Below are 14,940 nucleotides of genomic sequence, written 5' to 3' on the forward strand. Positions count from 1 at the left end.
TCAAAATTCAGTGGAGTACTTAGGGCACAGAGTAGACAAAGATGGTTTACATCCAACCAGGGAAAGCTGGATGCAATTAGAAATGCACCCATTCCCAAGAAGAATGTCACTGAACTTTGGTCATTTTGGGGTCTTTTGAACTACTATGGAAAGTTCCTGACAAATTTGGCTACAGTGTTACATCCACTGAATGAGCTGTTGAAAAAACAGGTCCATTGGAAGTGGTCAGAACAATGTGACACAGCATTCGAAGAGAGTAGAAGCCAATTGATAGAGAGTATCATGTTAGTTCAGTATGATGTATCTGTGGAAATCAAGCTAGCATGTGACACCTCTCCATATGGAGTTGGAGCAGTGATCTCTCATGTACTATATAGTGGGGGAGGAGAGACCAATTGCTTTTGCTTCATGCACTCTCAGTGTCAGTGAGTGGAATTATGCGCAGATCGAAAGGGAAGCTTTGGCATTGATGCTGTGGCCAAGAAGTTCCACAAATGCTTGATTGGTTGCAAGGTTACCATCTGTACTGACCAAAAGCCCCTGACAGCAATCCGCCATCCAAAGTCCCCAGTTCCAACCTTAACTGCAGCCCGAATGCAGAGATGGGCTTTGATTTTGTCAGCATATACATATGACATTCAATACAGATGATCAGACGATCACAGTAATGTTTATGCTATATCCAGGTTGCCATCCCCATCACAATTACCCAGTAGGGAAGAAGTGTTTTATTTTTCATACCTTGTGTAGCTGCTGAAGAGATTGGTAGAGCAACCAAACATGAACCAGTTATGTCAAAGGTGTATGATTACATCGCAAATGGATGACCAAACCAGATATCAGAGGAAGATATTCATCCATACTTCGTTCATAGGAATGAATTGTCAGTGGATAAAGATTGTATCATGTGGGGTGCAAGAGTAGTTATCCCAAATCAGTTCAGGTCCAAATTATTAGGAGATCTTCATGATCAGCCCCTGGGAATGTGCTTGACAAAGAGTTTTGCACACAGTTACTTATGGTAGCCAGGTCTAGATAAAGATATGAAGTACATCATCAGTCAGTGTACAACATGTCAATCAGTTCACAAGAAACCACCATCGGTACCATTACAGCCATGGAAATGGCCTCCCAGAGTGTGGCAAAGGTTACATATAGATTTTGCTGAGCTAGAAGGACAGCAATTTTTCATTGTGATTCCTAGTCATTCGAAATGGGTTTCCGATGCAGAAAATAACAATAAGTAAAACACGAGACAATTTGCAAAGATTGTTTTCATCATATTGTCTCCAAGAAGAAATTGTGTTGAATAATGGTCTGCAATTTTGTTCAGAAGAATTTGCACAGCTCATGATCAGAAATGGTGTGAAACATACCAAAGTTGCACCATACCACCCTGCTTCAAATGGTGCAGTAGATTGCAAAGTACAAATTGTAAAACGTGCCCTCATCAAGCAAATGTTGGATCTAAATCCAAGGAATCGTAAGTTTTCGTTAGACCACTAACTGGCAAATATTCTGACTAGTTATCGTAATACTCCTCATACAACTACTGGTAGAACACCAGCAGAGTTGTTTCTTAAATGATAGCCACGAAGCAGGTTCTCATTGTTGAAGCCAAACTTGACACAGTCAGTAGAAGAGAAACAATCAAGGCAGAAAGAGAGTCATGATGAAGGTAGTGTTAGAGAGAGCAGTGTGAAAATGAATTCGAAGGTTAGAGTGAAGAACCATCACCATAAATGGTTAAAGTGGTTACCAGGAAGAGTAGTGAAGATATGTGGCCCTCGCACATATTTGGTCAAGATGTTTGATCATGGAAAGGTGAAGTTTATTCACATTGATCATATTTTACTGACAGATGTGGAAGGAGTTGAAAGTTAGAATGATTCGATTATTTCTGATGAGTCAGATAGTCTTGCAACAAGTAGAGTACCAGTAGAAAATCCTACATCAGATATACTAAAAAAATGTCCAAGAGAAAGTCAGAACTTATGTCAGAGTCCGAGTCAGGCAGACAAGCAGTCTGAAGTTATAGAGAGTCCAAATGTTGATCAAGGATTTCCCTTGAAGAAAAACTCTCCTCAGGCTGAGCCTAGAATGAGTGTAGGTCCTAAAACAAGATTAGAAAGTTCTGTTCAAGAAAGAAGATATCCTCTTCAAAACAGAAAACCAGTGGTTAAGTTTGATTTGTAAATATGGAAAAATAAGTTCATGGGCTAGATTTTCCATTATTTTTGCATGCATTACACCACTTAACGTCCATTTTACTGCTGAAATGAGGTATAACGCCCAGATGTCGCCCATTTAGCCACAAAATGGAAACTGACGCCCATTTTTCGGACACTTATCACCGAGCGTTACTTTCGCAATGTATGTAACGCCGGGAAAAAATAATACTGCCCGCCCACTTTCTTGGGGGCAGAATCATCAGAATGGGCGAAACCAACAGCCATAATATCATCCAGAATTACTTTCGGCATGTAATTAACACTGAGATTCAATAATACTTTTTTTTGTCGTAAAGATCAAATTTGCCGAAACTAACACCCAGCGTCACTTTCACCACCTCGCAAACATCTCACCAACAATATCACTCGCCCAAAACACCGCTCTGAAAAAGTAGAACTGTTCTGAACTAATCACAGTGGTGTTGACGCCATTTTTATCATCTTAGATCGCTTCATTGAAAAGGCTGCTTCAACTTCAGGGGAGTTTGGATTGACTCTGGAGTTCTTCTCAGGTGAAGTGACCATTTCAACTGACATCTTTTCAGACTCTGGACTATTGGGTTTTACTGTAAGTGTCTTTTAGTGTGAAAATTATTGCTTCTGATCAATTGCTATTATACTTTCATTTGAATGGGACCAGCCATTTCTCAGCCTGCATCGATTAATACGCAGATGCTGCAGAGTGCAAATGGCACAATGTCTAATGCACATCATTAGGTGCCCAATCTAAAATGTGCCAGAATGATGAGGAGGCCATACACACCCCGCACTTACAGGGAGAAGAGTCTTACCTCAACATGTCCGAGCACACTTGCCTTCGGAGACCGTGCTTCCACAAGGTGGTGATCACTGAAATATGCAAGCTCATCAGGCCAGATATGCAGCCCGCCATCAGGACATCACTGTCCGTTGAGGTCAAGGTTATTGCGGCACTGTCGTTCTACGCATCTGGTTCCTTTCAGGCCTCCGCGGTCAACATTTCCCCTCTGTCTCACCATGCCACCCATTGCTGCATTAGATAGGTCACGGAGGCCCTGTATACGCGTAGGATGGACTTTATCAGCTTCCCCATGACCACGGAGGCGCAGACTGACAGGACTGGAGCATTTTACTGCATTGCTAAATTCCCCAGGGTGCAGGGAGCAATACAGTGCACTCACATCACCATCGCCATCGCCTTCTCAGGACTCAGAGCTTTTTGTAACAGAAAAGGATTTCACTCCCTGAAGGTCCAACTAGTTGTCGACCACAACCAGATAATAATGGCAGTGAGTGCCAAATGTCCGGGCAGCTTTGATGAGGCTCACATCCTGTGTGAGAACGCTGTCTCTGACATGTTTAAGAGTCAGCCACAAGGACAATGCTGGATGCTTGGTGACAACCAATATGGCCTAGCCACCTGGCTGATGACCCACTTGCGTAACACCCAGACAGAAGCCGAGAAGCGATACAACAAGAGCACAGAGCCACACGCAATATCATGGAGAATACCATTGGAGAGCTTAAGCAGCGCTTTAGATACCTGGACCACTCAGGAGACGAGCTCCAATACCACCCTGAGCAGATAGCTCAATTAGTTGTGATGTGCTGCATGCTGCACAACTTGGCTATCAGGAGGGGACAAGAATTGACAGAAGGGACTGCCGGTCCACCTCAGGAGAGAGAGGAAGAGGAGGACGAGAAGGTGGATGCTGAACTCGGGGCCGACAATCAGGCTGACAATGAAACAATGCCCCCACCCCCTCTAGACTGCAGGAAAGGGCTCGTGGCAGCTACATAGCTGCAAGACTCCTTCGTCAGCAGCTCATAAATGAGCGTTTTTCTTGAAATAACTTTGGTTGCATTTACAAAGCTGCAACACTTCTGTGTCTTCAGCTCATACATGGATGGTGTGCATTACCTTGGTGACAGTTAAAGTTTAAGTTAATTCAAGTTAAGTTTAATTATCCCCTTTCATGTTAAGGAATCACCTGTGTGTAATGGTCCAGCTATCTGAGACGATGAGCAACAAGGTTATAGAAACATAGAAACATAGAAAATAGGTGCAGGAGTAGGCCATTCGGCCCTTCGAGCTTGCACCGCCATTCAATGAGTTCATGGCTGAACATTCAACTTCAGTATCCCATTCCTACTTTCTCGCCATACCCCTTGATCCCCCTAGTATTAAGGACTACATCTAACTCCTTTTTGAATATATTTAGTGAATTGGCCTCAACAACTTTCTGTGGTAGAGAATTCCACAGGTTCACCACTCTCTGGGTGAAGAAGTTTCTCCTCATCTTGGTCCTAAATGGCTTACCCCTTATCCTTAGACTGTGACCCCTGGTTCTGGACTTCCCCAACATTAGGAACAATGTTCCTGCATCTAACCTGTCTAAACCCGTCAGAATTTTAAATGTTTCTATGAGATCCCCTCTCATTCTTCTGAACTCCAGTGAATACAAGCCCAGTTGATCCAGTCTTTCTTGATATGTCAGTCCCGCCATCCCCGGAATCAGTCTGGTGAACCTTCGCTGCAATCCCTCAATAGCAAGAATGTCCTTCCTCAAGTTAGGAGACCAAAACTGTACACAATACTCCAGGTGGGGCCTCACCAAGGCCCTGTACAACTGTAGTAATACCTCCCTGCCCCTGTACTCAAATCCCCTCGCTATAAAGGCCAACATGCCATTTGCCTTCTTAACCACCTGCTGTACCTGCATGCCAACCTTCAATGACTGATGTACCATGACACCCAGGTCTCGTTGCACCTCCCCTTTTCCTAATCTGTCACCATTCAGATAATAGTCTGTCTCTCTGTTTTTACAACCAAAGTGGACAATCTCACATTTATCCACATTATACTTCATCTGCCATGCATTTGCCCACTCACCTAACCTGTCCAAGTCACTCTGCAACCTCATAGCACCCTCCTCGCAGCTCACACCCAACTTAGTGTCATCCGCAAATTTGGAGATACTACATTTAATCCCCAGAACACAGAACCTTGCGGTTACCCACTAGTCACTGCTTGCCATTCTGAAAAGTACCCATTTACTCCTACTCTTTGCTTCCTGCCTGCCAACCAGTTCTCAATCTACGTCAGCACACTACCCCCAATCCCATGTTGAATAAAAAAACATTTTATACGACTATTGGTCTAAAATCATAAGTATCACGGGCAAAAACACCCCACCCCCACCCCACATTTTTGACCATTGATATCAGTCAAATGATCAACATGTCCAGCAACACAAAATACAAATGCAAAGCAGGAGGATGGTCCCCTCCCGCCATACATTACAACAAATTGCATAAACCCAGTTGGAGATATAACACAGCCATCACCTGCGGACATGCACCTCACTTTCCTTCCCCCCTCCCCTTCTTCTCCCCACCTCTACCCCTTCTCCTCCTCGCTCCACGCTGCCTGGCCGAAGAGCTCCTTAGACGGCGCCTCATTGGGGAATAAAGGCGGGGCGGTGGTTGCACGGGTACGGGAGTGGGGATGCCGAGGTGGGAACATTCTCGGATCCAGAAGCAGGATCTTAGTCCTGCCTCTCTTGTGTTGTTGGCACTGGTGGTGCGGAACCTAGGGGTGGAGTGCCGCACTCCGGGATCACTGGGAGGCCTGTGCCAGCAGTGTTCCTGGCTATCGCCTTGAAGGCCTCCGCCATCCGCGGAACGTACTCAGTCATGGTGCCGGAGATGGTGGCCAGCCAATGCATCAGGCTATGCTCCCCAATGCATCGAGGATCTGGTCACCAATGTCTGCAATTCTCCTGGACAACTTTACCATTTCTCTGCTCTCATCTGGCACTCGTGGACCAAACCTGCCGCCTCCACGAAACCTCTGCGGGGTCGGCGCCGTCCTGGGGATAACTAAGGTGTCCTGTAGCGAGGTGCTTGGGCCCTGTACCTCCAGAGTGGAGGCAGGAATGGCTAGATGATCACGAGATGGCCTTCGGATGGAATGCCTTCTGGAGTTTGGCGATGCAGGTTCCTCGAAGTCGGCGCCCTCATCCGTGGAGAACAGACCTAGCAGATTGACGGGTGAGAATCGGAGCTCCTCAGCAGCAGATGTCGGATTGTCCGCTGAGTCCGGCCCCACGCCCCCACCTTCTGGCCTCTGTCGTCTTGCCTAGGGCCGCGCTGCTGGCTGAGCTGCAAAACACAAATTAGGTTATTAGAGGAGAAGTGGGTGCTAGGTTCACAAGGTGAGTCCAGTGCTACACACAGCATATGCATGACAAAAGCACCACCACTATCAAAATCATCACAGACATCATATTTCATGACCATCAACACATTCTCCATTGCAATGATTTTCATTAGGCCAGCATTATTTATAGGACAATTTTAGAACCCACCTATCTTATATTATTCTTTGGATATGAGTGGGTGTGGCATCAATTGACCTTACATCAAGCAATGATGTATAGTTTACTCACGTGGCATCACTTTAGGTCTGCAGTTGCTTGCGTGGCCTTCCCATAAGTGCGAGCACCCGCTCCTCGATATCGATGATGCCACTGATGACTGGTGGCCCCCCACCCGTCTGCCTCTGCACAGACCTCAGCTTCTTCTGTAAAAGGTAACAGGATGACGTGGCATGAGATCATTGCATGATATCATTGCTCGGTACTATCACAGAGACTGATACAACACATAACCGACAGATGTAATCATGATTATTATGATAATTATCATTTCTTTACCTAAAGACGTACACCGTGACCGCAAGTTTTGAGTAAAATATTCCCGTTAAAAGTGAAAGCCCTCACATCTGATTATAGTCACTCATGATGCTTACAAATCAAATTATATAAATATATAAGTACATGTAAATAAATGTAACACTTACTCTTGCAGATCCAACAAGGTCGTTCCAACGCTTGCGGCATAGGTTGCCCTCATGCAGCTCATTGGTCACCGACGAGACCACCTCTGCTATCTTGGCCCACATCTTCTGGTAGGTCTTTGGGGTGGGCTTCCCACGCCCTCCCTGGGTCACATCACCCCAACGTGACTCAACCTCCTGCAGGAGGGAGGCATTTGGCTCATCCAAGAACCTCCTCGCTCTTTTGTGCCCTCCAAAGTGCTCCTCTCCTAGCTCACTGCTCTCTCCAGCATCAGTCTCCACAGCCTGCTGTGTCACTTCCTCCTCTCCCTCCATTATAGGCACCAAATTTGGGCAAATATGTGGCTGCTAACAGCTAATTTTTTTTCCCCCAATTTGCTCCAAAGCTCGAAACTCTCCCTCCTTCCTCCCAAAGCAGCCACACCACACCCACACACGCCTTCACTCCCTCTCAGATCCCTTTCTCTCTGTCTCCTCTTGTGTGCATGTAATGATGACCCTTGACCTCCTGAATCGTGGAAATCGAACATTGCCATGCCATTGCTAAGGACGGCGACACTTTACAGCAGAAGGTTAGAGAGATTTAACGCTAACGCCCATTTCATATCGCTCACGGTAACGCCCAATTTCAAAAATGGATACGAAGGGCTTTGAGAATGGGCGACAAGCTGCCGATCTGAAAATCCATTTTTACTGCCCACCACAGAAATAATGCCCATTTTTGGGCGATCTGCACAAAAGTGTAAAATCTAGCCCCATATCTTTTGTTGTGTATACCATGCAAGTTATGTATAATCATTATTTTGTTATGATTACTTCTTCAATAATGAGGGAGAAGTTTAATAGAGTTCCATCTAGTGGACTACTGATGTAATGCAACTCCTGATGTAATAACAATAAAAGATCATGTGGCAAGGTCACATGATGACAGTTTCTGCTAAGTAGCCATCTTGTAGGGTATGTGTTTGAATAGCTGTATAAAGATATCACAGTTCATTTTAAAGGGTTACTGCTGATCTATTAGCTATAAATAGAGCAATTAGTGTATTTCCAATAATAGCATGGAAATATAATATGGATTTAAGTTTTTCACTGCTGGTGGCAACAGCTAAATTCATTTTGTTAACTGTAGGATCCACAATGCCATCCTTTTTAAAAATTCATTCCAGGATGTGGGAGTCGTTGGCAAGACCAGCATTTATTGCCCATCCCTAAATTCCCTTGAGAAGGTGATGGTGAGCTGCCTTCTTGAACCGCTGCTGTCCTTGTGGTGAAGGTGCTCCCACATTGCTGTTATGGAGTGATTTCCAGGATTTTGACCCAGCGACGATGAAGGAACGGCAATATACTTCCAAGTCAGGATGGTGTGTGACTTGGAGGGGAACATCGAGGTGGTGGTGCTCCCATGCACCTGTTGCCCTTGTCCTTCTAGGTGGTAGGGGTCAGGGGTTTGGGAGGGACTGCCGAAGAAGCCTTGGTGAGTTACTGCAAAGTATTTTGTAAACGGTAAACATAACAGTCATGGTGCACCGGTGGTGGAGAGAGTGAATGTTGAAGGTGGTGGATGGGGTACCAATCAAGCGGGCTGCTTTGTCCTGGATGGTGTTGAGCTTCTTGAATGTTGTTGGAGCTACACTCAGCCAGAAGTGCCAAGTGGATGGTCCATATCAGCCTCCTCCTGAGGTTCCCACCATCAGACAAGCCGTTCTTCAGCCAATTCGGTTCACTCCACATGATATCATGAAAAGGCTGAGCGCACTGAATACAGCAAAGGCTATGGGCCCCAACAACATCCCGACTGTCGTGATGAAGTCCTGTTCTCTAGAACTAGCAGCACCTCTAGCCAAGCTGTCCCAGTACAGCTACAACACTGGCATCTATCTGACAATGTAGAGAACTGCCCAAGTATGTCTTGTCCACAAAAAGCAGTCTTTACAGAAGAAGCTTTCAATGAATAGAGCCGAGCAGAGGCAAACGGGAGGCGAGTTACCAGTTATCATCACGTTCACTGACATCGAGGAGTGGGTGCTGGCACTAGTGGAGAGCCACCCCCAGACGGCTATGCATGCAGCTGCAGAACCTGCTGTGATGCCACGTGAGTAAAGTATACACCATTGCGTGGTGTAAAGTCAATAGATGCCACACCCACTATTATCCGACCAATAATGTATGATACATGATTGATAAAAGTGTTCTCTAAATAATGATGGTCTCATGAGAATCATTTCAATGCAGAATTTGGTCCTGGTCATGAAATGTGATATCTGTGATGATTTTGATAGTGGCGGTGATGAATATGCTGTGTGTGGCATTGGAATCATCTTGTGATTCTAGCATCTCCTTCTCCTCTAATAACCTCATTTATGTTTTGTAGCTCAGCCAGCAGCGCGGTGCCATGCAACACCGCCGAGTCCAGAAGCTGGGGGTGCAGGTCCGGAGTTGCCGGACGATCATGCATCTGGTGCTGAGGAGCCCCGATTCTCGCCCGTGGAGCTGCTGGGTGTATTCTCCACGGAAGAAAGTGCGGACTTCGAGGAACCTGCATCGCCAAGCTACTATCATCATAGGCAGTCCCTCGGAATTGAGGAAGACTTGCTTCCACTCCAAAAATGAGTCCTTAGGTGGCTGAACAGTCCAATACGAGAACACAGTCCCTGTCACAGGTGGGACAGATAGTCATTGAGGGAAAGGGTGGGTGGGACAGGTTTGCCGCATGCTCTTTCCGCTGCCTGCGCTTGATTTCTGCATGCTCTCGGCGATGAGACTCGAGGTGCTCAAGCTCCATAAGGCAGACGACACCCATGACATCTAGTGCTCTTGTAGCCATTCCCTCCTCCACCATGGAGGCACCGGGCACCCCAGGTGTCTCCAGGATGGCGCCGACCAAGTGGAGGTTGGTCCGACGCAGCAGTTCTGCTCCACAAGCAGCAGATCTGTGCAGTGACATGGTATGCTTGTCCAGGAGGAGTGTTGACATAGGTCAGCAGATCCAACAGATAATGGAGGGCATATCCCAACAGATCGGCAGCATGTCAGCCACCATGAGCGAGTACATGCCGTGGATGGCGGAGGCCGTGGAGGTGATAGCCAGGAACACTGGTGGCAGAAGCCTCCCAAGGTGCCAGATCCCCATTGCCAATGACACATGAGAGCCAAGAGGAAGATCTTGCTTATGGCTCGGAGCACGTTTCCACCTCGGGACCGTACTCTCCCACCTCTGTCCAACCAGCGGTTCTGCCGTCATCCCACCCCAATGAAGCAGCCTGAGGAGCTCCTCGGCCAGGCGGCATGGAGTCAGGAGAGAAAGGGGAAGGGGTAGAGGTAGGGAGGAGAAGTGGCAGGGGAAAGGAAAATGAGATGCATGGCTGCAGGTGTTGTCTTGGTCACAGTATTTTAATGTTGTTGCTGCTATTTTGTTGAGCGGAGATACCGAGAAGGCAGTGAATTAGAGGAGAGAAGAGAAAGAGAGAAAAAAGGTTTACAGATCAGAAAAGAGCTTTACAGATCAGGCTTACAGACTAAGAAGATAATTTACAGAGTTAATAATACACAGTTAAAAGTTCTATTAGTAAAAATGTCTTAATGCCAACATGATGCTGAGGGGGAGAGAAAGAGGGCGAAACGCTTCAGTGACAAAGCCAATGATGCCCTCATTGATGAGGTGCAGTTCTGGTGGGGCCAATTAACGAAGGGTGCTCACGGGAAACTCCCACCCCATGAGTATCGGAAGATTTGGCCTGAGATCGCGGACGTGGTGTCTTCGGCTTCTCATGAGGCGAGGGGGTCGGACCAGTGCCGGAAGTTCTGGAACAGTTTGACAGCTGCAGCAAGAGTAAGTTGCATTTCATATTGTACTGATGCAAATTGCAATTATAATGAATCTCCCAGATTGAATTTAAGCTTGTTATTCATACATGTATTACGTAAACTTCATGTTAAGTTCCGGACAGGGCTCTGAATCTGGGATTATGTCGAGGGAGCTTTACTCTGTAAATAACCCCATGCTGTAGCTGCCCTGGGAGTGTTTGATGGGATGGAAGTCTCTCTCGCTGCTGCAGTATTGGGAGATGTATATGTGACAAGTTGTAGCATGTAACATTTTAAACTGTTGTGTCTCCATGATACTACCGAGTCAATTAGCTTATGCTATGCTCTTTTCTCATTTGCAGAAGAAGATAAAAATTTATTAAAAATTCTTTGTTGCAATAACATTTTTTATTGAATTTAACAATTGTTGTGCATTGTCTTATAATAACATAAGTCTCGTTAAGTTAAGTATTAATGCAAATGTTGTACAACAATGGACAGGCCAGGCCAGCGCAGACAAGGCTAAAACGTAACTCAACATAACTCAATGCAAATGCAACTTTTGTTAAACCATAACTGTAACTGTAAATGTAACTGTCCCCAATGTAAGTTCACGCAAAGCACTCATATATGAGCTGCTGCGCAACAGCTTTGCAGCTGCGTAACTTCCACAGGGTATTTCTGGTCTTCTGTGTGTAGGGGGCGGGAGGGGAGGGGGGAGGCAGGTGGTGGGACCATGGATTCATCGCCAGACTGATTGTCCTCCCTGAGGTCTTCACTGGCCTCCTCCTCCTCCTCTTGCTCCTCGCTGTCTGGCTCTTCCGTCTCCCCTCCTTCTGGAGGTGGACCTGCAGCCCCATTTGGCATTTGTTGTCCTCTCCTTATAGCTACATGCAACATGCAACACATCACAATAAACTCAGCGACCTGGTCAGGGTGGTACTGTAGGTGCCACCAGAGTGGTCCTGGCATCTGAAGCACTGTTTTAGGACTCCAATTGTCTTTTCGACGATGTTGCATGTACCTATGTGACTTTCGTTGTAACGTTTCTTGGCTTCAGTAACGAGATTACGCAGTGGGGTCATCAGTCAGCTGGCAAGGCCATATCCTTTATCCCCCAGTATCCAACCGTGACCTTCTGGCTGATTGACAAATAGGTCAGGGATAGCACTCTCACGGAGAATGTGCGCATCATGATGCTGCCAGGAAATGTATCATTTACTGTCATAATAATTTGGTTGTGATCGACAACGAGCTGCACAGTCAGGGAGCGGAATCCCTTTCTTTTACGAAATACCTCCGGGTTCTGTAAAGGGGCTTTCAGGGCAATGTGCGTGCAGTCTACTGCTCCCTGCACCTTGGGAAAGTTTGCTATTCTCAGGAAACCCAAAGCCCTCCCGGTCTGTGCCTCCCTGGTCATAGGGAAGTTTATAAAGTCCATCCTGCGAGCATAAAGGGTCACCTGTCGAATGGAGCAGTGTGTGGCATGCTAAGAGGTACCGCAGATGTCGCCAGCTGAAGCCTGAAAGGATCCAGATGCGTAGAAGGATAGTGCCGCAGTTACCTTTACCTCAACGTGCAGTGCAGTTCTGATGGTCCTTGAAGGCTGCAGATCCCCCTTGATGAGCTGGCATATCTCATCGATGACCTCCTAAGACACGCATTTTCAGACAAGTTGAGGTAAGATTGCTTTTCCTTGTACCTTCGTTGGCTGTATGCTCGCCTCCTCTGTCTCCTCTGTCTCCGCATTACTCTGCCACCTCTTCGGTTGATCCTTTCAGAAACCAGTTTGTGAGCAGTTACGAGTAATGGCAGAGAAAGCATAGGCCCCATCACTATCAATAATTATTTTCACTTGCTATAAATGCACTTTTTAGTAAAAAAATGCCTATTCTATTAAGCTAATATTAGTTTAATTAAATGTAAGTATAAAAATGTGTGGATCTATCTATAAAAGACCCTTAAATAACTCACAATATATAAGCTCAAGCTTTTTAGCTGCCTCCTCCCTTCCTCCAAAATTCAAAATGGCGTCCGTAATGCTGAGTTCAGTGAGGAAGGCCCGGGAAAAGCAACTATTCTCCAGCAATGTTCTCGGCGAGCGATCAGCCTGGCGATGTGCTGGCGATGTGCCGAAAGTTCCACAGCGATATGCGGGCGATCACCTCAGCAACCAGCTTGGTGATGTGAGCTGAAACTTGGGGGCTTAATTTTCCAGCGATGTTCCGGCCTGAATTTCCATTTTTTGCTCAAAATGGGTGATAACCGGCCGCTTTGGGCGATATATGGGCGATATATGGGTGATGTGAATTGGAAAGTCTCGCCCTCAGTATTATACCAATTGTTCACAAACAATAAATTTACCTACTAAGACACCTAAAATAACTTCAAATTGTCCACAGTAGGTTAAGATGTTTACTCAGGTGTTCAAATCACCTTAAAAGACCTCCAGAGTATATCAAAACTCCCCAGAAGTTGAAACAACCTTTTATATGAAGCGACCTCCTATTTACAAAATGGCGTCCATACCGCTGGGTTTAGTTCAGGTGAGAGCAACTTTTTTTCAGCGGATTTTTCAGTGAGTGATACTTTCGGCGATGAGTGGCCGAGGTGCAGAAAGTAACACTCGGTGCTATAATGGGCGTTAGTTTTGGCCATTCTGATCTTTATGACAAAAAAAAGTAGGCGGGCAGTATTATTATTTCTCGGCGTTAATTACATGCCGAAAGTAATGCTGGGCGATAAGTGAGTGATAAGTGGCCGTTAGTTTCTATTTTGTGCCTAAATGGGCGATGTCTGGTTATACCTCACCTCAGCATTAAAATGGATGTTAAGTGGCCGGTTTCGATGCAAAAAAAGTGGAAAGTCTAGCTCATGATCTTTACGGTGTGACAACTGCACGAAAAATGCAGGGAACAGCACCAACCCTTGTACATGGGCTTCTTTGACCTTACAAAGGTCTTTGACACTGTCAACCACGAAGGATTATGGAGCGTCCTCCTCCGTTTCGGCTGCCCCAAAAAGTTTGTCACCATCCTCCACCTGCCCCACGACGACATGCAAGCCGTGATCCTGACCAACGGATCCATCAAAGACCCAATCCAAGTCCGGACCGGGGTCAAGCAAGGCTGCGACATCGCGCCAACCCTCATCTCGATCTTCCTCACTGCAATGCTCCCGCTCACATTCAACAAACTCCCCGCTGGAGTGGAACTAAACTACAGAACAAGTGGGAACCCGTTCAACCTTCGTCATCTCCAGGCCAGATCCAAGACCATCCAAACCTCTGTCGTCGAGCTACAGTACGCGGACGATGCTTGTGTCTGCGCACATTCAGAGACTGAACACCAAGTCTTAGTCAACATCTTCACCGAGGCATACGAAAGCATGGGCCTTACACTAAACATCCATAAGACAAAGGTCCTCCACCAACCTAACCCCACCACACAGCACTGCCCCCCCAGGCATCAAGATCCATGGCGTGGCCCTGGACAACGTGGACCACTTCCCATACCTCGGGAGCCTATTATCAGCAAGGGCAAACATCGACGACAAGGTTGAACACTGCCTCCAGTGCACCAGTGCAGCCTTCGGCTGCCTGAGGAAGAGAGTGTTTGAAAATCAGGCCTTTAAATATGCCACCAAGCTCACGGTCTACAAGGCTGTAGTGATACCCGCCTTCCTGTATGGCTCCAAGACATGGATCATATACAGTAGACACTTCAAATCGCTGGAGAAATTCCACCAATGATGTCACCGTAAGTTCCTGCAAGACCCATGAGAGGACAGACGCACCAACGTTAACTTCCTTGATCAGGCCAACATCCCCAGCATCGTCGCACAGACCACACTCGACCAGTTCCATTGGGCGGGCCACACTGTTCGCATGTCCGACACATACTCCCAAAGCAAGCACTCTACTCAAAACTCCTACACAACAAGCGAGCCCCAGGTGGGCAGAGGAAACATTTTAAGGACACCCTCAAAGCCTCCTTGATAAAATGCAACATCCCCACCGACATTTGGGAATCCCTGGCCAAAGACCACCCAAAGTGGAGGAAG

This window comes from Pristiophorus japonicus, chromosome 1 (assembly GCF_044704955.1).
Source record: "Pristiophorus japonicus isolate sPriJap1 chromosome 1, sPriJap1.hap1, whole genome shotgun sequence".
Classification (NCBI taxonomy): Eukaryota; Metazoa; Chordata; class Chondrichthyes; family Pristiophoridae; genus Pristiophorus; species Pristiophorus japonicus.